Raw genomic sequence first — 26,396 nt, 5'->3', positions numbered from 1 at the left:
ATTGGTGGAAATATTTTAATTTAAATAAAGAGGCTCTAGCTGGTGGCACAAGGGGGAGACACATTTGACTGGATGCCACCTTTCAAGTCAAACACCAAAGTACAATTTCTATTATGTTCCTAATGAGTCACTTTCTTGGATTTTAAAATGAAACTTCTCATCGGTTTCTGGTTGTGGATAATATGGAGTGAGAATACGCCCTCCTATCTCTGTCACCAAAATCAACTGTAAAACCTGAACAGTATGGATGGATCAATTACTTGAGGATTCTTCAAAGTAAATAGATTCACAGTAGCCAAAAGCTGAAAACAACATAATTGTCCATTGATGGATAAACAGATAGTGAAGAGATGTTATATCCATACAATGGAATATTGCTCAGCCATAAAAACTAATGAAATTTTGCCATTTGTGACAACATGGATGAACCTGGAGAATATTATGCTAAATGAAGTAAGTCAAACAGAGAAAGACATTTTATCACATCTATCACTCAGTCCTTTCCTCCTTATTCTCTTCTCAAGAATTTTCCATTTGGGATCCTGTTTGTTCTGGGGAAACGGATTCTACCTCTGGGACCTGGGACCAAGCCTAAGCCAATTACCATTTCCCATTCCTCTGGCCACAGAATTGGTGCAGTGAAAGGTATGTAATTCTAATCTGATCTGACCAAAGTGAACCTTTGGATGTGTGCTCAAGTTTCTGGGACAAAAACACCCTCTCTACTACTGATATGAAGGAATGATTTTGTATCTATGAGATCTATTAACTACCATGTTGGGATCATGAGAGGGGTGACATCAGTGCTGAAAACAGCAGAGTAAAGAGATTGGCAGAAACCAGTCATTTGAAATTATCAAGCCTATCGTAAGTGCAGCTCCTTATTTTGCACTTAGTTACATAAACCATATACATTCCTTAACTGCTAAGCCAATATTAATCATTTTTTTTTTTTGTAATAAGTAACAGTATCATACCTGCTACTGAAGGAAAACTAAGCTTTTTGTGATGGGCAGAGTAATGGCCAACAAAAGATTTCCACACCTTAATCCCTGGAACCTATAACTCGATTGTTATATGGCAAATGGGAAATTGAGATTCTAAATGGAACTCAGATTGTAACCATCTGACCTCAAGATGGGCTGAAAGTAATCACCAGCATCCTTAAAATTGAAAGAGCGAGACAAAAGATGAGTTAGTGTCAGTGTGATTCAACTTGAGAAAGAGTCAACCAGCCATTGCTGACTTTGAAGATGGAAGTCTGGAGCCAAGTGCCAATGAAAGTGACTGATCCCTAGGGATTAGAAACACAAGGATATGGACTCTGCCCTAAGCCCCCAGAAGGAACACAGCCCTTATATCATCTTGATTTTAGTCCCATTTTGGACTTCTGATCTCCAAAACTTAAGATAATAAATTTAGGTTGTTTGGAGCCATCAAGTTTGTGGTAATTTGTTACAATAGTGACAGACAAGTAAAATGCCGTTAAGTTAGCTGTTCCTGTGGGAATCTCTCCATCATGTCCCAAGCTTGTTTTGTTGTCCCTCTCATACACTTCTTCAGCTCCCTGTCCACAGCTTTTATAATCTGTATATACTTTAGCATGTTTTTCTTTCTTTTTTTTTTTTTGATGCTTATTTTTGAGAGAAAGAGAGCAAGCGTGAGTGGGGGAGGGGCAGAGAGAGAGAGAGGGAGACACAGAATCCAAAGCAGGCTCTGGGCTCTGAGCTGTCAGCACAGAGCCCGACACAGGGCTTGAACCCACAGACCTCGAGATCATGACCCGAGCCGAAGTCAGGGGCTTAACCGACTGAGCCATCCAGGTGCCCCCAGCATGGCTTTCTTAAAAATAGTAACATTCATTTGGAGAGAGAGCGCATGCACATGGGGGAGGGGGAGGGGCAAAGGGAGAGGGAGAGAGAATCTTAAGCAGGCTCCATGCCCAATGTGGAGCCTGTCGCTAGCCTAGATTTCATGACCGTGAAATCATGACTTGAGCTGAAATCAAGAGTCAGACACTTAACCGCCTGAGTCACCCCAGTGCTCCCAAAACAGAGACATTTTCTTACATAATCACAGATAGTTATGAAAATCTAGAAATTAATACTAGGACAATATTAACACAATATTTCAGTCTGTAGTCCTTATTCAAATTTTATTGTCTCATTAATGCCCTTAATGTCAAAGCATGCTTTTATTTATTTATTTATTTATCGCTGGTCAAGGATCCAATCCAGGATCACACATTGCATTTAGTTTTCCTGTCTTTTTCATGTGCCTTTTCTGCAACATTTTCTTGTTCCTTTGTCTTTTGCATCAATCATGTTTTTGAAAAGTACAGGCTGAGTTTTTTTCTGAAAATCCCACAGTTTGATGTTTCCTCAGGATTTGATTCAGGCCATGCATTGTTGGCAGAAATACCACAGATGTGTCCTCAGCACATCCTGCCAGTAGACAGACGTTGTCAAGTTGGGCCAGTTACTGGTGATATTTATTAACTTTGACGTCACTTGGCTAAGGTGGCAACTACCATTTTTCTTTACTATAAAGTTATTAATTCACTGTTTATAATTAATAAGTGTTTCATAAAGAGATACTTTTAGACTCTTGCCTGCTAGTTTTAACCTCTATTTGTGGTCCTTGCCTGAAAAACGCTTACTGTGGTGGTTGCCAAATAGTGATTTTCTAATTTATTTTGTCTCTCTTTATTAGTGGAATTCTGTCCTAAGGAAGGTTTTTCTTTCTTATCTATTCATTTAGTTTTCTCACGAGATACTGTTTATAATTAATAAGTATTTCATAAAGAGATACTTTCTCACATTTATTTTTATTAGTATGGACTCATGGATTCCAATTTTGTTATGTGGGTTGTAACTCATTACTATAATGATTTATTTGCCTCTACCGTCTCACACTAGGCCAGTAGTAGTCTTTTCAAGCTGACTCCAGTATCGTTTTGATATGTCCCCATGAATCTTTGAATGCTTTCTTGCAGTCTGGCACTTTACGTTTGTCTTTTACTTTTCATGTCCCAGCTCCAGAATCAGCCATTTTTTTTCAAGGAGCCCTGGTTCCCTTTATTGGAGATGGTATTTTGAAATCAAGATCTCAGTGCTAGGTGTGTGTGTTTTTTGTTTTTGTTTGTTTTCGGTTTTGTTTTTGTTTTTTTTTGTTTTTTTTTTGTTTTTTTTCCTACTAGAGTTTCACTGCTTTCAGGTCTTTTCAGCAAACAGACCTAGCAGGTAGACAGGAGACTTGAAATCTTCAGCTACAATTCTGGATTTGACTACTTTTATTTTTCAATCAGTTTTTGCTTCATGTAATTTGAAACTCTGTTGATGCAGCAGTTGGGATGGCTGTGTTTTTTTGGTAACCTGCCCCATTTATTGTTATAAAATGTCCCTCTTTGTCTCTGGTAATGTTTTTGTTCTGAAGTCAACTTTGTTTAATATTAAATAGAGTCACTCCAATGTTCATTTTGTTTTCTGTGTTGAAAACAGTATTAGATGTAATTCAGACATCATACAGCTCATCCATTTAAAGTACTTTTTTTAGTATATTCATTCACACATAGGGTTGTGAAGCCAATACCATAATCTAATTGGAGAAGGCTCTGTTTACCCAAAGAATCCCTGTATTTATTTATTAGCAGTGACCCCTGTCCCTGCTAGACCCCCACACTCACTTCAAGCAACTGCTAGTCTACTTTCTGTTTCTATAAATTTGCTTACTCTGGACATTTCATGTAAGTAGAATCATACAATATGTGGTCTTTGTGACTGGCTTGTTTCACTTAGCATAGTGTTTTCAATCTTCATCCATGGTGTAACAGGTACCAATGCCTATTTATTTTCATAGTTTGGTGATATTCCAGTGAATAACATATTTATTTCCTATTGCTGATGTAACCGATTTAGTGGCCTGAATCAACATAAATGTATTGTCTATCAGTTGTACAGATTAGAAATTCAGTACGAGCCTCACTTTGTTAAAATCAAGATGATGGCTAAGCTGCATTCCTGTATGGAAGCTGAGGAGAATTCATTTCGTTGTTTGTTCCATCTTTTAGAGATGTCCCCTGGTCCTTGCTTTATGGCCCTCTCTCTCTCTCCATTTTCAAAGCCAACAAAAGCAGGTGGAGTTCTCACATGGAATTACTGTGACTGACTCTTCTGTCTCCTTCCTCAAGTTTTAAGGAGCTTTGTGATTACACAGGACACCTTGATCTTTCAGGGTAACCTCCGGTCTCAAAGCCCTTAACTTACACATCTTTGGAAAGCCCCTTTTGCCAGGTAAGGAAACATACTCACAGGTTCCAGGGATTAGGACATGGTCATATTTGGAGGCCTTTATTCTGCCTACCCCATTTGGATATGCCACATTGATTTATCCATTTATCTATTGGTGGACTTTTGGGCTGTTTCCACTTTTTGGTCTTCATGAATAATATACTTGTGCATTTCATGTACAAATGTTTCCATTTCTGTTTGGCATATACTTAGGAAGGGAATGGCTGGGTCATGTGGTGACTCTGTATTTAACTTTATGAGAAATTGCTACACTGTTTTCCAAAGTAGCTGCCTCATTTTCCATTCCAACAATCTATGAAGGTTCCAGTTTCTCCACATCCTTAGCAACAAGTATTATTTCCAGTCTTATTTATTATAGCCATCCTCACATTTTCCTTTCTAATTAGTGTTTGGATGGTAAATTTATTTCTATTCTTTGACCTTTAACCTGTGTATTTATATTAAAGCAGATTTCTTGTGAAGAGCATAAAATGCATCCTACATCATGTTATGTATATATATATATATATATATATATATATATATGTATATACATACATTATATATATTTATATTTGTGTTTAATATATATATATTTGAGATATATATATATATATATATATATATATATATATATGTCAAAGCCCTTTTCATATTAATTTCTATAACACTTTTTTAGAGCCAAGTTTTTTAAAATAGTGAACAGTTCACAAATATGCCTGTTGTCCCTGCTCAGGGACCATAGTAATCTTCTCTCTATCATTCCAGTTTTAGTGTATGTGCTGCTAAAGTGAGCATTCTTATAATAATGTTCTTCCTTGATTATAACCTTACTAAATTATAGGCCTTTTGAGGGTAGAGATAATGTCTAATCTACTTATAATTGTCTTTCCTAGCCTCATGCCTGAGGTATTTGTTGAATGAATATGTGAAACTTAATAGATTTTCACTGTACACATCTTATTCAAAAGGCTTATCCCATAGTTGTCAATACACTTTCAATTATTTCCTGTTGGAGGGACACCTGAGTGTATCAGTTAGCCACTTGAAAGGGATCTGGATTGAACCTACTTATTTCCCACAAGGTGTTTATTAACCTTTTGATTCCATCGGTTTACAAATGTTTAGTAATCCAATAATTATTCTCTTCTTTCTCCCAAGTCAAAGTTCTTTTTTAGTCTTATATTTATGTGGTCTTTTTCTGGACTGGCTTGACATCATGCCCCTTTAATATTATACTATTCCGCTCTCCAGGATACATTTTGATCAACTAAACGTTCCATCTAACAGATGTGTCCATAAAAGGATAGATCTTTACTTGCAGCAGAAATAAATTTGGCACATGATTGAAACTGTTCGTACACAAAGGACTAGGTATCAAGTTAACTGGAGTGCCATGGCATCATAATGCAAAACAGCAAAATATTTATTAAAAGAATACATTTAAAAATTTAGAGATAATGGCAGTATCTGAAAAGATCCAAAGAACATTTTGTAAATGTTAAATCTCCTGCATCTTTGTTGCTTTGATGTTTTAGAGTTTGCTGAAAGATTTGTCCAAAGTAATTTACGGTTAGAGGATCTATTTTTGTATTACCATGGAAGGAAATATAATGTAGTTTTAAAAATTAAAACTATGGACAAAGCATAGACTCTTAATCCTGACTCATTAAAAAAGACTTAAATGCAAACAGCCAATGGCTTTTAATTATAGGAGAATATATTGCAAGCTTTAGTATCATCTAAATATAAAATCTGTCTTTAATACCCTAAATTAAGTGGAATAGATGATGCGTTTTAATTGATATGGACTGTTTTTTAAATAAGAGAAATTACTTTGAATTGTTTTGTAGTTCTTTTCTGTTTCTCACACTTCTCACCTGACTCAAGTTAAAATTCCTGGCGGGTAGGAATCATGCCTTTTGGTTGTTTGGTACTTTCACAGCAGTGAAAAACATAACATACATACATAACACGTGCTGATAAATATTATTTGAAAGCATGCGTCCTCTCTGACAACTTCTGTTCTCTCGCCCAGATGCCTCTTCCAACACTCTGCTTCCTGTACGGCTCTGTTTCTTGTTCCGTTGCTTCTCAGATGTCACCGTGTCACAGAGGCCTTTCTCTACCACGTTGTGTGAAATCTCAGTTACTTTCACCCTGGTCCATTGTCCTGCACAACTTTTTTCCATTTATGGAAAATAAAAAAATTATTATTTTTCTGTGGGCACAATAAGAAAGTGTGCAAGAAATTCTAACATATTTTTTAACACAAGCTTAATTTTTATTATGACAGTAATACAAGCTTTTGTGAAAAATTAGAAGATGTATAGATAAAAGAAAAATGACTTTTATCTGCAGTGACATAAACATTTAAATTTAACACTTCCCAGGGTTTTCTTTGTAAATATTAATTTATTTTGTTTTCTACTTTCATTTATGACGTTTCAAACACAAATAAAATATATATCATTAAAATTTGAATTTAAATGACAATAGAATGTAATAAAGCATTAATTTTAACTATTTGAAATTTGAAAAAAAATGAAAAGCTATGTAATGTGAAGACAATTCAACATGATATATTAACTATGTTATCAATATACATTTGTTTCCGTAAAAGAGTGAAAATAGCATCAAGTTTCCCAATAGTGCATTAAGAGAATTAAATATTTTAATACTTACTTGATATTGATGCTTAGATAAATCAATTTTAATTTTATTTCCAATCAACTAAATAATGATAAAACATTTGTATGAAATTGAGTTTTGCCATATTTTTGCTTCTCTCTTCCATAAAGTATGGATTTCATAATTTCAATTTTAAAAATCCATTGGGTAAAATTAACCTGTACTGTACAAGTTGACATTCTTAAAGTCAACACATACAGAGGCCAAAAGGTTTTGTGGCATGTTTAATTACCAAAACTGAGGTAGTAATATTCTGATTAAATTATTATTTCTGTCTTAGCATTGGTTTTAGAAGATTTAGCTTAGGCCCATATGGAAGTGAGAGTGAGAGAGAACAGTTATGATGATGTTTTGCCTGTATGGTGACAGTGAGCACTTCGGGATTTCCATAATTGAACTCCTTTTCTTGTCTCATACAAGTCTGGGTGTCTCATATTGATGACAAGGCCTACTCTGCAGAATCGTTATGAAGGCTAGGAATATATACCAGTCAGGAATTGAGCACAATGCACAGAGTAGACAACTCAGCACACAGGGACTTATTATCTTATGCATTCATTTGCAAGTTAAGTTTTACTGTTTGCTCCTACTCTACACAAAATTTGATCTCTTCCCTTCTCTTCTTTTCTCTTCTCTTCTCTTTTCTAAAAATGTCTTACCAACACAGGGTCTCAGGAATTATTTATTCTCTAGAGGAAAGTCGAATACTGGCTATTATGTCTAGGTTTTCTAACTGGATATGTGACAGAGATTGTTCTTCATCTATTTTCCTCCTGTGAAACAGCGGTAATATTTTCTGCTTACCTAGAGTGATATGGGTGGGTGATAAAGACAGAAGATAACACTTGCTACTAGCTTTCAAAAATATAAAATATTTAAAACTGTCTTTTGGTTTTACACATTTTATCAGAGGTCACAAATTGGTGGCCCCAACTTGGACTTTAAGACTTTTTTTTTTGGCATGCGTATACAATTTCTTTCAGAAAGAGCCTTTGTGCTCCAGCTTACCATATTCTTTACAACTCCTGTGCTGTTAGACTGTTTTATTAATTTTTATTGATTTGCATTTCCATTTGAATTATTACTAATGTAAAAAATGAAAACTGATTTTGTGGATTCTTCCAGTCATTTCTTTGTGAAAACAAGTTTGGGTTAGCAGATCTTCAGGGTTCTTTTTTTTTTTAATGTTTGTTTTTGAGACAGAGAGAGAGAGATTGAGAGGGAGAGAGAGAGAGAGAGAGAGTGCAAGCAGGGAAGGGGCAGAGAGAGAGGGAGACACAGAATCCGAATCAGGCTGCAGGCTCCGAGCTGTCAGCACAGAGCCCGATGATGGGCTCGAACCCATGAACCATGAGATCATGACCTGACCGGAAGTCGGACGCTCAACTGACTGAGCCACCCAGGCACCCCTCCTCAGGGTTCTTTAACACTGTCATATACTGTCAGGATTCTTTAACACTGTCATAACACTGTCAACCAATGTCATATTATTACTTTCAAACAGAACCTAGGAGGTTTGTGAATTTGATTAGTAATATATATAAATTGGATCTTTATTTCCAGCATGTTCTTTAATTATGAATGTAGGCAACAAACCACAGCAGTATTAGAACCTATACTCCATCGCTAATAGAAGGTACACATTTTGTAGTCCTATTACCCTTTCTGCAGATGTCTTGAAGTATTGCTCATCTTTACCTTGAAATTATAGTTGTTGTAAACCCACTGCTAGATCGTGTTATCTTATTGGAATTCAAGAGCATACATTGCTCTGTCACAAATATGTTCTAATAATATTTGGATAATTGTATTTCAGAATACTTTGTTTCATTTGTATCTTTTATAATCCCTTGTGTTTTAGTTCATACAGTTAACATCCTTCTGAGAAGTACCTTGGCAAAAAAGAAACAAAATAAGAAAGAAAACAAAACAGAACAAAAACTACAGCTCTAAAACCACGTTTCTTTATGTAAAGAAAGTACTTATTAGTTCAAAACAGCATATTCGGTACTGTCATCAATTCGGTACTGTCATGTAATATTTATTTTCAGTGAAAGAAAGCATATTGGAAATTATTATCTCCCAATTGCAACATTATTCCTTTAGTGAATGTTTCTTTACTTAACAGCACCTTTCTCACAAACACATTTATATGCACATTTTATCTTTTAACACATTAGCTAAAAGGAGCACAAAATGGTTTAAAATTATGTATTAAGAATTTATTACACCCACCACTGTATTTGCATAGATTTGAAAACAGCAAAATAGCACCGTGCAAATCACATACAATGTGGGTTTTGAAAACCTGGACAAAATGAAAACATTCAACTGTGAAATTTTAAATAGTAGGCCTGGACTTTGATGAGTCTTTTACTTCAAACGTACACAGTTGTTCTCTGCTGTAACTGCCCAAATTATGTTTTCTACTTGTTGGTATACCAACCAGTGTTTTAACCTTCATGTCAGCTGTGAGTTCATACAAAGAAGCAGTCACTCCAAATATACCAGGTGCTTCTGTGTGTCATCGAAATGATCGGTGTGATGATATTCTGTACTGATGTGGCTTTCTTCTGATCAGAGTGTGAGTAAGGATTATGCCTCTGCTGAACAAATTACATTTTTTTCTTACATGCTTCCCTGAGAACTGATTATCAGAACTCTGACTTTCAAGACAGCAGTATGGCATTAAAAAATAATCAAGCGATTAAAAGGTAAAATACCAAAGGATATTATTTAATACTGTTATAGCATTACCTTCTCCTACCCCTGCAAGAAGAAAAAAAAATCCATCAATATGGAGCAAGTATGCCGATACCGTAATTTCATATCCCTAGCCTGCATCTCTCCCTTTAACAGAAGATCCGATGTAGTGTCTAAGAGAATAGTGATATTTTATACACTAATAATCATGTGCACATTAGTAATGATTTCCACCATTCACATTAGATTATAATCTCCAAAAAGTGGTGATCTTTCTTTCAACCCATCCAAAAGTGTATCATAGGATGAATGGACACTAGAGAGTATCGTAGGGGTGTGAGGGATTGAGACGGTAAAGGAAAGGAAAGGAAAGGGAAGGGAAGGGAAGGGAAGGGAAGGGAAGGGAAGGGAAGGGAAGGGAAGGGAAGGGAAGGGAAGGGAAGGGAAGGGAAGGGAAGGGAAAGGAAATAGGGTACACAGTGGCTCACTACCCCTGGAAAATTCTGGAAAAGAGTGTGGGAAACACGTCAGAAGCTTGGATAGTTATTTTCCAGCTTTCATCCGTCATTGGCCTAGAGCTGCTATGGAGGCATTAATGTGCTGCAGTTGTCACTTTTCATAGGTCCCATCCACAGGTCAACAGGGGAAGAGGAAGCCCTCAGGTACAGAGACTCAAGTGATCCCAGGATAAGGCCTTCCACACCTGCAGGACTGATAAGCACAAAGAGATATTGGGGAAACCCAGTGTGCCTCATACAACTGTCATACTAGGTCATGGTGATGACAACTTTATATGACTCATAAAAAAGGAGTTACATGAGACTAGGAGAGAAAATATTATAGCAATTCTGAGAAAAGTGGACTAAAAAGTAAGAAAATTTACCTGCCAGTGCTTCTTGAATTTTTGCAGTTATGATCATTTGAACTTGTTCAACAGAAATGTGCATGTTATTTAACAACAACCACAACAAAAACAACAACAAAAACTTGGGGGAGAAGGTAGGTAGAAGTTATGCGCCATATTCCTGAAAGGAAGAAAGAAAAAGAACAAAATTGCAATAGTGAAAGAAAGCGAAATGTGCTCAATCTCTCACAGTATTTCAGCACAGAAGGCATGAAACAAAAACCAAGGGCAGATATCTCATCCTTCACTCCCACCATGCAGAACTTACACTGTGAAAATTAACAGTCTTTTGCCTCATCAGAATTAAAATCATACACAATTTGCAGACATACACTCACACCATGGATATATATGTATAGATATATAATATATATCTACACACACACATACACACACACACATACATATAATTTTGGAAGAAATTATTCATTTTATAGCCTCCGTGGGAAAATGCCTCTGAATTTTGGAAAATTTCTCACTGTGAGGTAATAGCTGGTTTTAATTCTTTTCCTCTGACTAGAATATAAACTCTGAAATCAGGAACTTACATGTGTTTTTTAATCATTTACTAACACAATGCCTGTTACATAATATTCCGTATGTGATAGTTTAATGAGTGAATTTTATTGAACTTGTTAAATGAAGTTTTTTTTTCTATAATCTAGTGGTTCTTGAAAGGGGATAATGGGAGATGACCCCCACCACCACCATTTTTCAATGTCTAGAGAGATTTTTGGTTGTCACAGCAGGATGGAGAATCTAGTGAGTAGAGGCTAGGATGCTGCTAAAAATCATACAATGTCCAGTACACTGTCCACGACAAAGAACTGTCCATGTCAGCGTGTCAGAAGCGACAAGGCTGAGAAACGCTGCTACATTTCCCCAACATTAGTCTCACTTAACTAATCACACATAAAGTAATTTGATTCGTTTTAGAGTTAATTTGTGCCCAGAATTTGGGTTTCTCCAGAAGCCATCCCAAAAGGGTCGTCTTACACAAGTAATTTGAGAGGTGATCATTGGAATAGCAGTAGGAAGCAGGGAATTGAGACAGGGAAAAAGGGTAAGCTAGTCCATAGTGTAGTATGATCAAGATATATACCACTGTGACTTACTGGAGCTGTCATACTGGAGAACCCTGGGAGACAGAGTACAGCTCGAAGTTCCCCCAGCCGAGGTGTGAGGATCCTAGGGTATGTATCCACCAGCTCCCTTTCATCGTTGGCTGAAAGCTGCTTTCACGGGCTCTAACTCTCAAGTACTTATGGCTTGCCCTCCACCCAGGGCAAGTGTACTCCACAGCTAGATAAAGACTTTAGGTAGAGAATCACAGGTGTTCATATTAAGCAGCCTTTGGTGTGACAGGGTAAGGCCCAGCAATTATAGCAGGCAAGAACAGTAGCTACTTCATCATGATATAGTTCATGTATGGAATTGTATATTTAAGATTGTTTACAGTGAGTTTTTATTAAACTTTTCTTTCTGGAGACTCAGTACTCCTTGATCCTTATCATTATCCTTTTGATACTTTAGAATCATAGAATCCCGAAGCCTTTCAGTATCTCTGACCCAACCTCATCCGTAACTTGGACAGGTGTTTAGCTTCAGTTTAAGTATTTTTTCCCACTACTTTCTAAGTACTTGATTAATCTAATTAATGCCAAATGAGAAATAGTGTGTTCTCGTTTGTATTTTTACTTTGATTATGGATTAATGAATGTCATACTGTCCTTGACGTATAGATATATTGCTTTCAGAAATACCTTGACATTAATTCTTGATTTATTTTTAGAAAAATATATGAAACCCAAAAGAACTGGCAAAATTTTATTCAGAAGATGGTGACTGTTTGAAAGTCTCCATATTTTGTTTACATTTATAATTTAAATATTAATTAAAGCTTCCCATTAAATACTTATTCCAAATAGGTGTGTGATACTAAATTATAAGGAAACACAAAATTAGTTTTATAGAAACTTCTAAAACTCATATAAATCAACTCTCAATGCAATATTCATCTTTGTCCACACATTATATTAAAGTGTGCTAAAATGTATAAATTTAACCCTGATACATAGGAGCTGAAGGCTCTTTTACATGATTTATGGGATCTCTGAAGGATTTATTTCTCCTCCCCCATCGTTTTTCTACTATCATCTCAAGATTTATATTATCCAATCAGGTAAAGACCACTTTCAACCCTATTTGAATAACTGCTGATAGGTCATAACTTTTCTAGAAAGGCATATCAGATACTCTAGTGATATTCTTTGATTTGACAAATCTTGAACAGGAAAAGTTTGCCTGCTAAGATTTTGAACATCAATCCACTCTTTGTGTTCTTACAAGTCTTTTTTAAGTCTTGGAACACAAAAAGGAACTGTGTATGTCAACTTCTCAAAAAATTATTACCTCCCCCCCAAAAAAAAGTTACCAAGACAACCATTCAATTTATTTTAAATTTAATTTTGGGAAGAATGTTAATATCAATGATTTCATGATTGCTACAACAATTTACTGTCATGCCATAAATGCATTGTCTTTCATTTTATTTTTTTCTTCCAAGTTTAATTAGACGCAATGTAATTTTTGTGCACAGTAGCATCTATCTCACATTTTATGCACTGCTATTGTTTATGTCACTCTGTAGAGAGTTAACAAAGGGCAAGAACAGGAGATAGAGACTTTTACACACTTTACATGTTATAAATATTTTATACAAGGTTGATTTCAGATGAAAAGTTTGGTACTATTAAAAACATTAAAAATGTTATTTAGAACATTTAGATCATGCCATTGGAACTATTTTTCAAATAATTTATGCCAATTATGTTACAGAAGAGATTCTAACACTATGAAAGACACCCATTTTATCGGTATTTTACAGAAATCTATTTCTTGAAGAATTAATTTGTATATTTAGACAGCGAATCTGGCGTGAGTATGCCCTAGTTCCATTTGTGATATATGGATTCCGTTTGGTATCTGTGACAAAGTGCTATAGCAATCAACCTGGTTTTTATTTAGCATTTGAAAGGACAATCAGCCAAATTCTAATCTCAGATGTGTGAACTTATCGCATATTTCATGAAATATGCTGCTTTGCAGTATCAAAAATGGATGTGAGGCGTTTATGGCAAAGCACAGTACAAGAGAGACACATGAGGCTGGATGAATTCATTTTCAGGGAATGAACTTAGGACTTAACTCGTGCCTTCGAGAACCAAGAACGCATGACTTTTATTTCTCTCTTGGTGTTCCTTTCAGTTCAGGAAATCTTATCAGTGGGCAGAATAGAGAGGCTGAGCATTGTGTGTTGGAAGAGGGGAGCTGAACAATTTAGAAGTCATAGATTACCTGAGACCTGCTCAGTACACAGATGGTTTTGTTTCCCTGCAGTGATCCCTGACTGAACCAGCCATCGGTCATTTGTATTCTCCTGTATAGCTCTTGATGAATTTCCCTTATGCTTATTTTTACAGTGAGTTTATATACTGCCAGATCTGACTACTGTTTTTTATATAGGCTATCTTGATTTCATTCTTCCCTCTTACTTTCTACACCTCACAATGAATAAAGCTGTAACATTAAGGAGGTGGCAAAGAACCTTTAATATTTATACAGTTCAATCAATGTTCTAAATTTCTGGTGTTCCATGAAAGGCAATCCAAGATGTTTTATCCTTTGTGGCTTCTCCACTGAGTATGAGTTTAACTTAACTGCATCATTAAGAGAAATATTTACTACAGGAACTCAAGTCTTGTACATTTTAAGTTTTACATTTTGTAACCTGAGCGTCTATTCTATACACCATATTTCCACTCTATTGTATATAATTATGTTTAGTTAAATGCAGATTTTTGACAAGTTCTAATGAAATGTCCACTTGTCAATTTTTACACTTTTTTTTCTGGAGCTATGGCTGTTAAACATTATTATTTAATATGATTAATAATAACTTTTTTGGATGCAGGGACATTCTCATAGACACTTCACTATTCTGAAGGAGTTTGCTTTATTTTTAAAGATGGAGTTCAATTGAAACTGACATTATGCAGCTTAAATATATATATTTAATCTCCTTTCACTTTGAAGAATTAGAGTTCTTGAATGCATTTCTTTCCAGTATTAATGGCAACTGTATCTGAAGATCAAGTCCTCTAGGCAAACCAAATGCAAGCCTTTACCATATACTACCTATTTTAAGTGAATAAAACATACACACTCAAATGTATTATCTTTCTTTCCTCCCAGATACTGTTTGAATATCTCATCTACAAAAGAGTTTCAAGCATATATATTTGGTGTGTTTTATTTTAACTCACCCTTTTCACTCTGCAATATGATGCTGTTTGCGTCATGTAATAAAGACCGCAAATCAAGGAATGAGCTGTGTGAGAGGGATTAACCTTACCTTCTCAGTGACTGTGGAGATTGGGCTCTTTAGTCTCAGCCCGGACTGTTACATTGATTTAATGTGTGACAGGGAAAATTGTGGGTGTTTCTTCTGACATTTTCTAAAGGGGTCCCACATCTTTTAGGAATATTTAGAGTTATAATGTAATAATTTCATTTCCATAAGTAATGCTGCCTATAAACATTAAACACTGAAAACACATAATATTTATTTTTGGGAGAGGGAGACAGAGTACAAGCGGGGGAGGGGTGGAGAAACAGGGAGACACAGCTTCAGGCTCCAAGCTGTCAGCACAGAGCCAGATTTGGGGCTCGAACTCATGAACCTCGAGATCATGACCTGAGCAGAAGTCAGAGGATTAACCAACTGAACCACCCAGGTGCCCCAAACACTGAGAAACGTAATTTTCTGGCTAGACCAAACTCATTCATGAAGCTGTTGTTTTAGTTAATGTTTTTATTATTCTTGTTCAGTAATAGGTTTAATTCGTAGCTGTACCATGACCCTTTTAAATTGTGTTTGCATTCTTGCCATTTAACATCACAAAAAAGAATCTCTGAATATAATACATGGTTACCTAACAGTTCATAGTATAAGAATCCAGTGTGTACAAAATTAGTAACAATGGCAGTTAGATGATTCAGTGACTGATAAGGACTCCCAGAATATTTCAAAATTTAGTATAGATATTGAATATTTTCCTAGAGTTATATATTTAATATGCTCCTTTTGTTGATGAATACTGCCTTCTCTAGTCTATTACTTTAGCCAGGTTTCTTTTAATTTTTATTTAGCATAACACTTCACCAAACTATGAAAATTTGCTAAATGATTAGAATTCTCCAAATACTTATTGAGCTCCTGCTGTATGCCTGCCACCACGGGAGGCACTGAGTAAATGCCTACTCATAAAGATACCTGTAAGAAACCATTCCTGACCTCAGTACCTCACAGTTTTATTCAAACTCTCACAATCTATGATATGACAAGAGCCATGACAAAGGGGAAAAAAAGGAGAGAAGTACTCATGTCACACTGTCACAATAAAGAATAAATCATCAAAATTCTCTGTGATCCGTTTTTCAACAAATATGGATTGAGTACTTTCTATGTACCAGGTCTTATTTGAAACACTAGAAAAGTATCAGTGAATAAAACAGACAAAATTCCTGTTCTGATAAGGCTAACATGGTAGTAGGGGGAGATAGATGGAAAATAAATGGTAAGTATCATAAATAAGTAAATTATATAGTGGACAGTATTTGACTGTTTTCCCCCTTCTAGGCAAATAAACTTATATCCTGGTGAAGGGACATATTTGGGGCAATTTAGGGTGCAATTAAAAAAATAATTCCTATTATTCATGTTGAATATGCAAATATATTTGAAAAATACAAAATAAGTTCTAGGTTTATTTCCCCAAATTACATACGTTATTGCTCCTAAGATGCACATATCGTCACGTGTTTAGTGGGTCTGAAAATGCCATATAAATTAATCAAAAGGATATAACATTCATTGTCAAGGGGTGGCAAGTACAACGCAAGCTGTCACCAGCTGTGAATGCACAAACTTGGACTTCATTCGTTGGAAACCATTACCATTGGTCTTTCAATTAATGCACCATTAGTGAACCCTTAAAGAAAAAATATGAATCCTGGTTGTAATCTGAAATATTTCATTGTTTGCTTATGTAAAGGCGAGAAATCAGCAACTCAAAACTTGCATAAAGTGTGTGATAGTATGTGAAAGGGTGTGAAATAGTATGTGAGTGATACATTAAAGAAGTCAGCTCAGTCTGAAAGAGCTCTGCAATATTTTAAAATAAAACTTTCAGGTAGTTTGCATATAAAATCAGTCAAGTTGGCAATGTTCTCACTTTTTTTAGTAGAACATGAGTTATTGGTTTGTCTTATAATTAATGGTGTCCTAGGTTTTATGGAATCTAGTAACTGTCTGAACAATATCTAGATTTTCCCTTTTCGTGAAAACAATTATTTTCAAATGAGGGAACCTGTTTCTGATATTTAAAAGCCATCACAGAAAAGATCATCTGTTTGGATTTTATCATGAGCATTCCATGATCAGCAGGTGAAAAAGACAGAGACCATCTGCTGCAATTAAACAAGGAAGGTTTCCTTCAAATAGCTAAATAATTCCTGTAAGCTATCAGCAGGAGAATCAGATAAGTAAGTGTATTAGCTCCTTTTGTCATTCAGAGTAATTCAGTCAGGTTTCCCAAGACCAGGATACCTTTTTTTAAACATGCATTTTAGCATGCTTTGGAGTTTTTTCTTGTCTACCATTTTGATTTTTTTAAAAAAAGTATTCAAGTTGATTTATAACAATAATGTAAGTTTTCTCTGTAACTTCAATTATGTTTGCACAGCTACTGCTCTTTTATGTGTGCCAGATAGACTTAAATATTTCAACCGCTGTCATTAGGACACTTAACACAATTGTCTAACGGCATCATTGGAGATCAGCAGAAGGGGAGGTGAAGAACTGAATGCATGCCTCAACTAGTGCTTGGTACCTGCCACATTTCAGTCTATGCAACCTTCTTAGTCTCACCTATTACCCTCTTCCTCCCTCTTCTGCCCTGTGCCAAACCACACACACAGAGTGAGCAATATTGTCATCTTAAGAACAAAAGGGTAGGGAACAGAGGGAGTTTTGCTGTAAAATTTGGTGTGTCAGGAAAGGAAAGAATTCTTTCTGGTACTTCTCCAAGAATCCCCAGTGGTTTCTGTCTTTAGAGTTTTGGCAAGCCTTGTGAAGAAAGTACAGCTGTTGATGGATAAGTTATTTTAAAAATCAGATAAAAACTGGACTTTCAGTTACTTTTTTGCTTCAAGAATGTGATGCGATTTTATTTTTATGCGCAAACGTCATTTATAGAAACATAAAAGTATTATTTATGTATCTTATAGTGTTAAACATATTGTTAACAAAATAAATGGTCTACATACTATATGGTAAAAATAACATTAAAATTCCCAATGGAGGGGCGCCTGGGTGGCTCAGTCGGTTAAGCGGCCGACTTCGGCCCAGGTCATGATCTCGCGGTCCGTGAGTTCGAGCCCCGCGTTCGGCTCTGTGCTGACAGCTCAGAGCCTGGAGCCTGTTTCGGATTCTGTGTCTCCCTCTCTCTCTGACCCTCCCCCGTTCATGCTCTGTCTCTCTCTGTCTCCAAAATAAAATAAACGTTAAAATTCCCAATGGAATTTCTTCTTAAGCTTATTGGTAGACTTTTCTTTTTTTTTTTTTTTTTTTTTTTTTTGCTACATAATTTCCGTTTGTACTTGAGAATGTTGGTGAAAATCTAAGATCCTTATCTCAGCCACGGGGTTATATACTCTGATGTATTCTTTTTCTTTTTCTTTTTTTTTTACCTGAGAGTAATTTTATTTTATTTTTTTCATTGAATTTTTTAGAATAGACTTTATTTTTTAGAGAAGCTTTAGGTTCATAGCAAAATTAGGTGGAAAATGCAGAATTCCCGTATATCCTCTGCGCCCATGCGTGTATAGGAGCTCCCATGCTCCTCCACTACTGACATCCCACAGCAGAGTGGTACATTTGTTACGGTCCATGGGCCTGCATTGCTTTATCGTTGTTATCAAAGACCATAGTTTACATTACAGTTTACTCTTTTTTTTTGTCTTTCAAGTTTTTATTTCAGTTCTAGTTAGTTAACATACAGTGTAATATTCATTTCAAGAATAGAATTTAGTGGTTCATCACTTACATATAACACCCAGTGCTCATCCCAGCAAATGCCCTCCTTAATGCCCATCACCCATCTAGCCCATCTCCCACCCACCTCCCCTCCAGCAACCTTCCGTTTGTTCTCTATTGTTGAGTCTCTCTGATGGTTTCCCTGCCTCTCTCTTTTTTTCCCTTTCCCCTATGTTTTACTGTTTTTTTCTTAAATTCCACATGTGAGGGAAATCATATGGTATTTGTCTTTTCACTCACGTATTTCACCTAGCACAATATTCTCCACCTCCATCCACATCATTGCAAATGGCAAGATTTTGTTCTTTTTTATGGGTGAGTAATACTTCAGTGTATGTGTGTGTGTGTGTGTGTGTGTGTGTGTCCGTGTCCCACAGCTTCTTTATCCATATATCGCTTGATGGACATATGGATTATTTCTGTAATTTGGCTGTTGTACATAATGCTGCTATAAACAATGGAGTGTATGCATCGCTTGGAATCTGTATTTTTTATGCTTTGGGTAAATACTTAGTGGTGCAGTTGCTGGGTTGTAGGATAGTTCTATTTTTAACTTTCTGAGGAATCTCCGTACTGTTTTCCAGAGTGGCTGCACCAGTTTGCATTCCTGCTAACGGTTTAAGAGGGATTCCTTTTCTCTGCGTTCTCGCCAACATCTGTTGTTTCCTGTGTTGTTAACTTTAGCCATTCTGACAGGTATGAAGTGACATCTCATTGTAGTTTTGATTTGTATTTCCCTGATGATGAATGATATTGAGCATGTATCTGTTGGCCATCTGGATGTCTTCTTTGGAAAAAAATGTCTATTCATGCCTTCTGCCCATTTCTTAACTGGATTATTTGTTTTGGGGGGGGGGTGTTGAGTTTAATACATTCTTTATAGATCTTGAAAAACATCCCTTTATATCCCTTTATCAGATATTTCATTTGCAAATATTTTCTCTTATTCCAACGGTTGCCTTTTAGCTTTGTTGATTGTTTTCCTTTGCTGTGCAGAAGGCTTTTATCTGGATGAGGTCCCAATAGTTGATTTTTGCTTTTGTTTCCCTTGCCTCTGTAGATTTATAGTAAGAAGTTGCTACAGCCAACGTCAAAGAGGTTGTTGCCCGTGTTCTTCTTGAGCATTTTGATGGTTGTGTGATGTATTACTTCTAATGACATGCCACATATACCAGAAATTGGAGAACAATAAAACTTTTAGGTAACTGAGCATTTTATCTTTAATTGGCATAACTTTTTTTAAATTTATATTATTTTTAATTGGCATAATTTAAAATCTTATCCTCTTGGATGAAAAATTTTTTTCTTTCATTGTATTATATTCTGTTGTGCCTTAAAAACATGACACAGTCAACTTTACTTGAAAGGACCCCAAAATCAGGGTCATCTTTATAAACATTGATTCCTTAATGGAAGTTGTATAAAGAAACAGTTTTGAGGGGACGCCTGGGTGTCTCAGTTGGTTGAGCAACCAGCTTCGGCTCAGGTCACAATCTCAGGGTTTGTGAGTTCGAGCCCCAAATCGGGCTCTGTGCTGACAGCTCAGAGCCTGGAGTCTGCTTCAGATTCTGTGTTTCCCTCTCTCGCTGCCCCTCCCCCACCCATGCTCTGTCTCTCTCTGTCTCAGAAATAAATAAACATTAAAAAAAACAGTTTTGGGGGCAGATTTTTGGGGGCAGTTAATTATATGAAAATACAGTTACAACTGGTATTTTCTGCTTAAAGCTGTCTCTTCGACCTACTTTTTTTTTTCAAGTAATTTTTTGCAGCCTTTCTACACCTCCACTGGCCACGACTACTGGCTTTTTTTACAACCATTATTTTCTTTACATTTTGTCCATTGCTTTTTCTTTCCTCCATTTTTGTTTCTTTCATGTTGTCACTTTTTTTCAGACTCTTTTTGGCTTTCATACATTTTAGATTTGGCTGTTAGTTATTATTAGACAACAAGAGCAAGTCTTTGCTTGGATTAACATTTCTTCTTTAGTTCTTCTTGGCTGTATTTATTGGTAGACTTTTCTGTTCCTTCTCTTATTGGAACCATTTCAGAACATTGGCCATGCCTGGCTTTCCCAGTGCTGAATATACACAGTGTTCCTGTAATGAAAATGAGAGCCTTTGGATACCAATTTTATTAGCTTACCAAAACCCGAATTCTCTATGCCAATTTTATGTAACATGGCATTTGGATACATAACAATATTTTATGAAGGACACTATGTGCTGTTGCCAGAGTTTGTATCTGATCTAATGTCTATGACTGCTGTGCCAACAATATGGCTAATGAGTAGATTTAAACAAACCAAATCTGACCATTACCTGCAAAGACAGGGTTTAGTCATTACAGATTATGATTTACATGACTGCCTAAGATAAAAATAGCATTGAAAGCTCTTTCTTGAAAGTCTAACATGTCTGTGTAATTGACACATTTCTGTACCGTCTCACTTTACTTGGATGAGATCACCAAAGTAATCACAAAACCCATAACTTAGAGTTTTTACAATTAGTCTCTGATATAATAAGGACCTAGGTTTCATGATGACTTATGCTCTGGCCAAATCATGTAACCAGGCCCAGGCATCTTTTATGTAATCGTTCTCTATCGTATAATTGCTAATATGTGGCTTTGTTCCTCATTATGTATATTTCTCAGTTAAAACATTTTTTTTTTTTGGAATTTTCATCTCTATTTCTACATGTGAAGATATGTGAAAGGATTTTGTGAATCAAGCCTATGTCTCTCTTTTGCTGTGACTTTACAGCTTCTACTCAATTCCAAAACAGTTATATTTACAAAGCAAGAGATAATATAATGATATAGTGGGCTCTTTCAAATGAATAGTGTGATATAAAAGCTAGGAGTTTTCTCTGGAGTTACACTAACTTAGATCAGGTCTCTATTGGACAAGCAAGACTTTAAATTCCTGAGCTTCATTTTCCTCATCTGTAATATGGGATGGATTGGGTACTTACATTATAGGACTGCCAAAAGCATTGTAAGATAAAATACTTAAATATACCTGGCCTATGGTAAACACTTGAAAATGTTAGACCTTATAAATATATTTTCAGAGTAACTACAGCATTTAGACATGAAATGTAGGAACCAACAAGAATTTACAGATGCATCTACTGAAGAAGCCATGATTGAATATGAAAGTCACAAGTGAAAGGACAGCATGATCTTTACTTTTACAGGTTTACCCTGGTATCTGAAAGCAGAGTGTTTCTATGTAATCTTCTGTAAGCTGAAATGGTATTAAAGCAAAGAAGCAAATTACCATTGATTTATATGGAAAAAAATTGAAGCATTCCTAGACCCAAAAAATAACCTCTCTTAGGCTTTTTTTGATAACTAGGACAAATGCACATATAAAACGAGATACGGCACACATGTTCCAGACACAGGCCAGAGCTGTGGTGGTCTGATGCTGAGGTGCTGAGTGTAGTTCCCAGGGAAGGAGCTTAAACCAGGCCACTCTAGCTGCTCACGTTATGCGCTGCCTCTATAACAGGCTCACTGCAAAAACAAATGCCAAATGCTGTTTTCATTTTCCTTCTTTTATAAAAGCAAAACTTCCCTTTGGATTTCTATCAGTGAGCAAAAACAGGTACTGATGTAAGTCTTTCATAAAAGTAAAGTGGCGTAACGCAAACTTTGGATAACCAGAGGTACTTGTTGTAGATTTCATTGAATAATCCATCCTTTACAGTGTGCAGTCTAACTTAGTATCACGTGCAGAAGCCTTCAGAATGCAGCCAGGAGCCTCAAGTTTTGCTTTTCTGAATATTGCCACTGTGCTGGAGAGAAAACTTGAAATGTATAGAGTGGATTTCATTTTTTACTATCTGGTAGCTTACTGTCTAAAATGAGTTTGCAGAAACATGAGTTGATCTTCTAGAACGTATGATACAGAAACATGATTCAGTTACAGACAAGTGATAATATCTATTACATATGATGACTACAAATGACCCACTTTAATTTTAACACAATATTTAAAAAATCTGTTGTAAGCCCTGTGTGATGCATAATGTGGAAGATATTTTGGAAATATTGGAGGTATTTTTAATGCTTAAAAGTAATAAAAATTATAATGTCTGCTATTATCTCTATGCACAAAAATAAAAAGCAATATAGGCTTTGAGACGTAGTTTTTGAGAAATGTCTGTTTTATTAATAATTAAGTTGTCAAATATAGAATATAGCAGATGCTTTTGACATACTTCAACTTTTTCTCCTTATAAAAGTGAGTTGAAGTGTTTTGTGAATTTGTGTTGTGCCATATTTAATAATAATTCATTTTGTACTAATGCGTTTTTCTGTTACAATGGGATAATGAGCCATTTAATCAATGGGAGACTAAAACATATGTACATATTCATGTCTCAATTAGTCATCCAAAAATTTATTGAGGGATTCTAGAAGTTATGGTGAATGCTGCAAAGGGTATTAAATATGCTCAAGAGTTTACAGTAGAAATAGGGGGGCATGCATATGTCACAAGTAAAAGAATAATTAAATGTACCTCATAGACTACAAAAGCTGTTTCTCAAAAACTCTAAAATAGCAGGTAAGTCTATAGTGCTGTCAATATTTCATGCACATCATGCTACTTTACAATGCCATACAGTATCCCAGAACTGTAGAGACTGGCTTAGTATTTGAAATTTTTTCGCTGTTATCAGCCAGGTCTTGCTATGCCAATGTAGTTCATGGAGATTATCATCCCTACTTGCATAGAGGTTGGTTTGGCAATGAGTGTATCAGCATCATATTTTGGAACGTTTCATGGAATAATACTTCATTTCTCTTGTGCTATGCAATTTCTACATAAAGTTATAATGTTGCTAACCATGAATGCATAGTAGCATCTAGTGCATAGTAGCCCCTATAAAATGGAATAGAGAATCAGCAGTCATTAGTAGATCATTTTCTATTGCAAAATGCTAAGGATATGCATAGGGCCACTATGTGTGGTTGTGTCATTTGTGTACTGCACACCTCTAAGTGTCACCATCTACATTATCATCTGTGCAGAATGTTGTACACAGGAAAACTTCCACTACCATAAGTCGTAGCCGTGCCAGTAACTATTATTTGCTTACTCACCTGGGAACATTTTTTTCATTACAAATGTTTGATAACAGAGAGGGATTCCCCAGACCATGCAAATTCAGTACGAAATAAATGAGGAGGCTTTTCAAAATGGGAATGACTAAGTCAGTACAAGTGATGGTGATGATGTACACATATTATCAGTTGGTTACGTATCCCTTTTGGATCGTATAACAAGATTCTGACAGAATTTTTTGAAGAAACTTGAAAGAAACTTTCCACTTTTGTCTATATTCTTTTGTCTATATTTTTGTCTATATTTCCACTTTTGTCTATATTCTGTATTAGCTGCTTTTGAGAACCGACTTGGTGAAAAGAACCTTAGGTTTTTATGTGTCTGGTTTGTTGAAGAATCTTTAGTGAGGCTGTAAGCAAATCTCTCTGCCTAAAATGTAACAACTAAATATTAGCTTAACTCTGCTATCACATCCTGAGTCTTTACCAACCACCCTTAAACAAACTCAACAGGAATTAAGAATATTTCCAATGACTGGAGACAAAACTTATTTTATTTGTGCATTCTGGAAAAATGCATATAAGTTTATGGTGTATGGTATATTTAGGTACCACTTCATAGGCTGAAGAAGTGTGAACAGAGAAAGGAATGTTCAGGTATGCTAACATATGCTGTATTCTGATGCAGATGCCATTGTTTTCCCTCACCACATTTCTGCACAGAGCAGGGTATACATAGATGGGGCTACTGTCATGGAAAGATGAAGCAGAAGGAAATCTTTTCTGGATTGCATACTAGTTACTTCTTATCAGTTGAATCATTTAACAGGATTAAAATGGAGAATGTGTTATGGACATTGCAAACTCCGTTCCCTGATCTATAGTGACAAAAAACAAGTGTGGTTGAATAGGGCTGGGTATTGGGTATTGGATGGTAAGGGATAGACAGGACTTTCTGGGGCAGTGAATATGCTATATTTTGAATTTCATGGGAGTTATATGGGCATATTCTTTTGCCCAAACTCACTAACTGTGTACATATAATAATTGCATTGTATTATATGCAATCTATAGTTTAATAAAAGTGATTTTGAACTACTAGATGCCTGTCTTGAAAGAAATATTCAGGTAGAAAACATTATTTTTCTGTGTTCAGTAAGGAAAGTATCACATTGTGTATATTTAAAAACCAAAGGAAAAGTCTTTTGAGAATTAATTCCCAAAGAAGTGAAAATATAACTAAAATAAAACTGACAACATCATTTAAAAGTTTTCCAGGTCATTACATCTGTGGGTGTGGAATTATGTGTGTGCCTGAAGAAATAATTATCCTATTGCTAAGTAATCTAAAAATGTATAATTTGTTTGCTATAAACATTAGAAAGTTCTTTCTTAAAAATCATGATTTTTTTTTTTTTGTAAATTAAGGTATTCTTTTGAAGTGTTTGAACAATATGTAATACTTCCTCCTTATCCTTCCTAGCATCCTAGTACCCACTGTTCAACTGGGACTTCACAATTGGGAGCTCACACTTGTACTTTGGTATCATGTCAGATATTACTCAAAGATTTTGATATGAATGGATTTACAGAATAGATGTATACGTGCACACACACACACACACACACACACACACACAGCAACTTAATTTTCACTTGAGTATTTTTAAAATATTTCAAACATTACTAAGTAAGACTATGTCCAGATCCAAATTTGGTTGGCCAATGGAAAATGTTTGTCTCCAGCGTTCATCCCAGAAGGCTTTCAGTTGTTAAACTTTTAAAGTTGTTGATTACAAAGGGATGTTCTAGCAAATGTTTTAAGACTTTTAAAATACATATAAACGAAAAAGATACATCTTAAGTTCAGGGAGTTTTGAAAAATGCCTACGCATGTATTCCACACTCCTATCTAGAAACAGAACTTTCCCATTTTTCCAGAAACTTCTCATGACCTTCCTCAGTCAGTACCTGTCCCACTGCACCCCACAGAAGCATGCACTGTTCTTATTTCTTTCATCATAGATTAGTTTTGTCTGTGGACGAAGGACTTGTTCCAGGACTTCATATAAATAGAATCAAACTGTGTTCTGTGTCTAGTCTCCCTAGCTTATCAATGTGTTTGTGAGCCTCATACACATATAGGTAATCATTTTTTTTTTGACTGCTGAATAATGTTCAATTGCACGACTGTATTACAATTCGTTTATCCATTCTCCTGTTAATGGATATTTGGGTTATTTCTAATTTGGGGCTATTATGAGTAAGTCCTTAGGGTCATTTTGTACAAGTCATTTTTATTCATGTATGCTTTGTTTCTTTGGGGTAAATATTCAGAAATGAAATTGCTGGAGCCTGTAGTTTGTGTATAGTTAACTTTTTGAGAATCTGCTAGACTTGCTCCTAAAGCAATGTATCATTTTATACTCCCACCAGTGATAAATGTGAATTCTGGTTAATAGCCAATATTTTAAAGCCATTAACTTCAAAAGGATTTTGGTACCCAGTATTTTACAAGAACCATCGGTCTAAATGACAATTTGGGCACTGCCATCAGGGAGTTACTTTCAGCTT

At 35.6% G+C, this 26,396-nt stretch overlaps 1 non-coding gene across 1 annotated transcript; it reads right to left on the bottom strand.

The window, feature by feature from the left end:
* Nucleotides 1-4,980: 4,980 nt before the first annotated feature.
* LOC131511213 (U6 spliceosomal RNA) lies at nt 4,981-5,087 on the bottom strand. Its single transcript, XR_009261415.1, has one exon. It is a non-coding gene; the product is annotated as a U6 spliceosomal RNA (small nuclear RNA).
* Between the last annotated feature and the right edge of the window lie 21,309 nt (nt 5,088-26,396).

This window comes from Neofelis nebulosa, chromosome 4 (genome assembly GCF_028018385.1).
Source record: "Neofelis nebulosa isolate mNeoNeb1 chromosome 4, mNeoNeb1.pri, whole genome shotgun sequence".
NCBI classification, from domain to species: Eukaryota; Metazoa; Chordata; class Mammalia; order Carnivora; family Felidae; genus Neofelis; species Neofelis nebulosa.
This window is presented reverse-complemented; position numbering and strand designations above follow the sequence as displayed.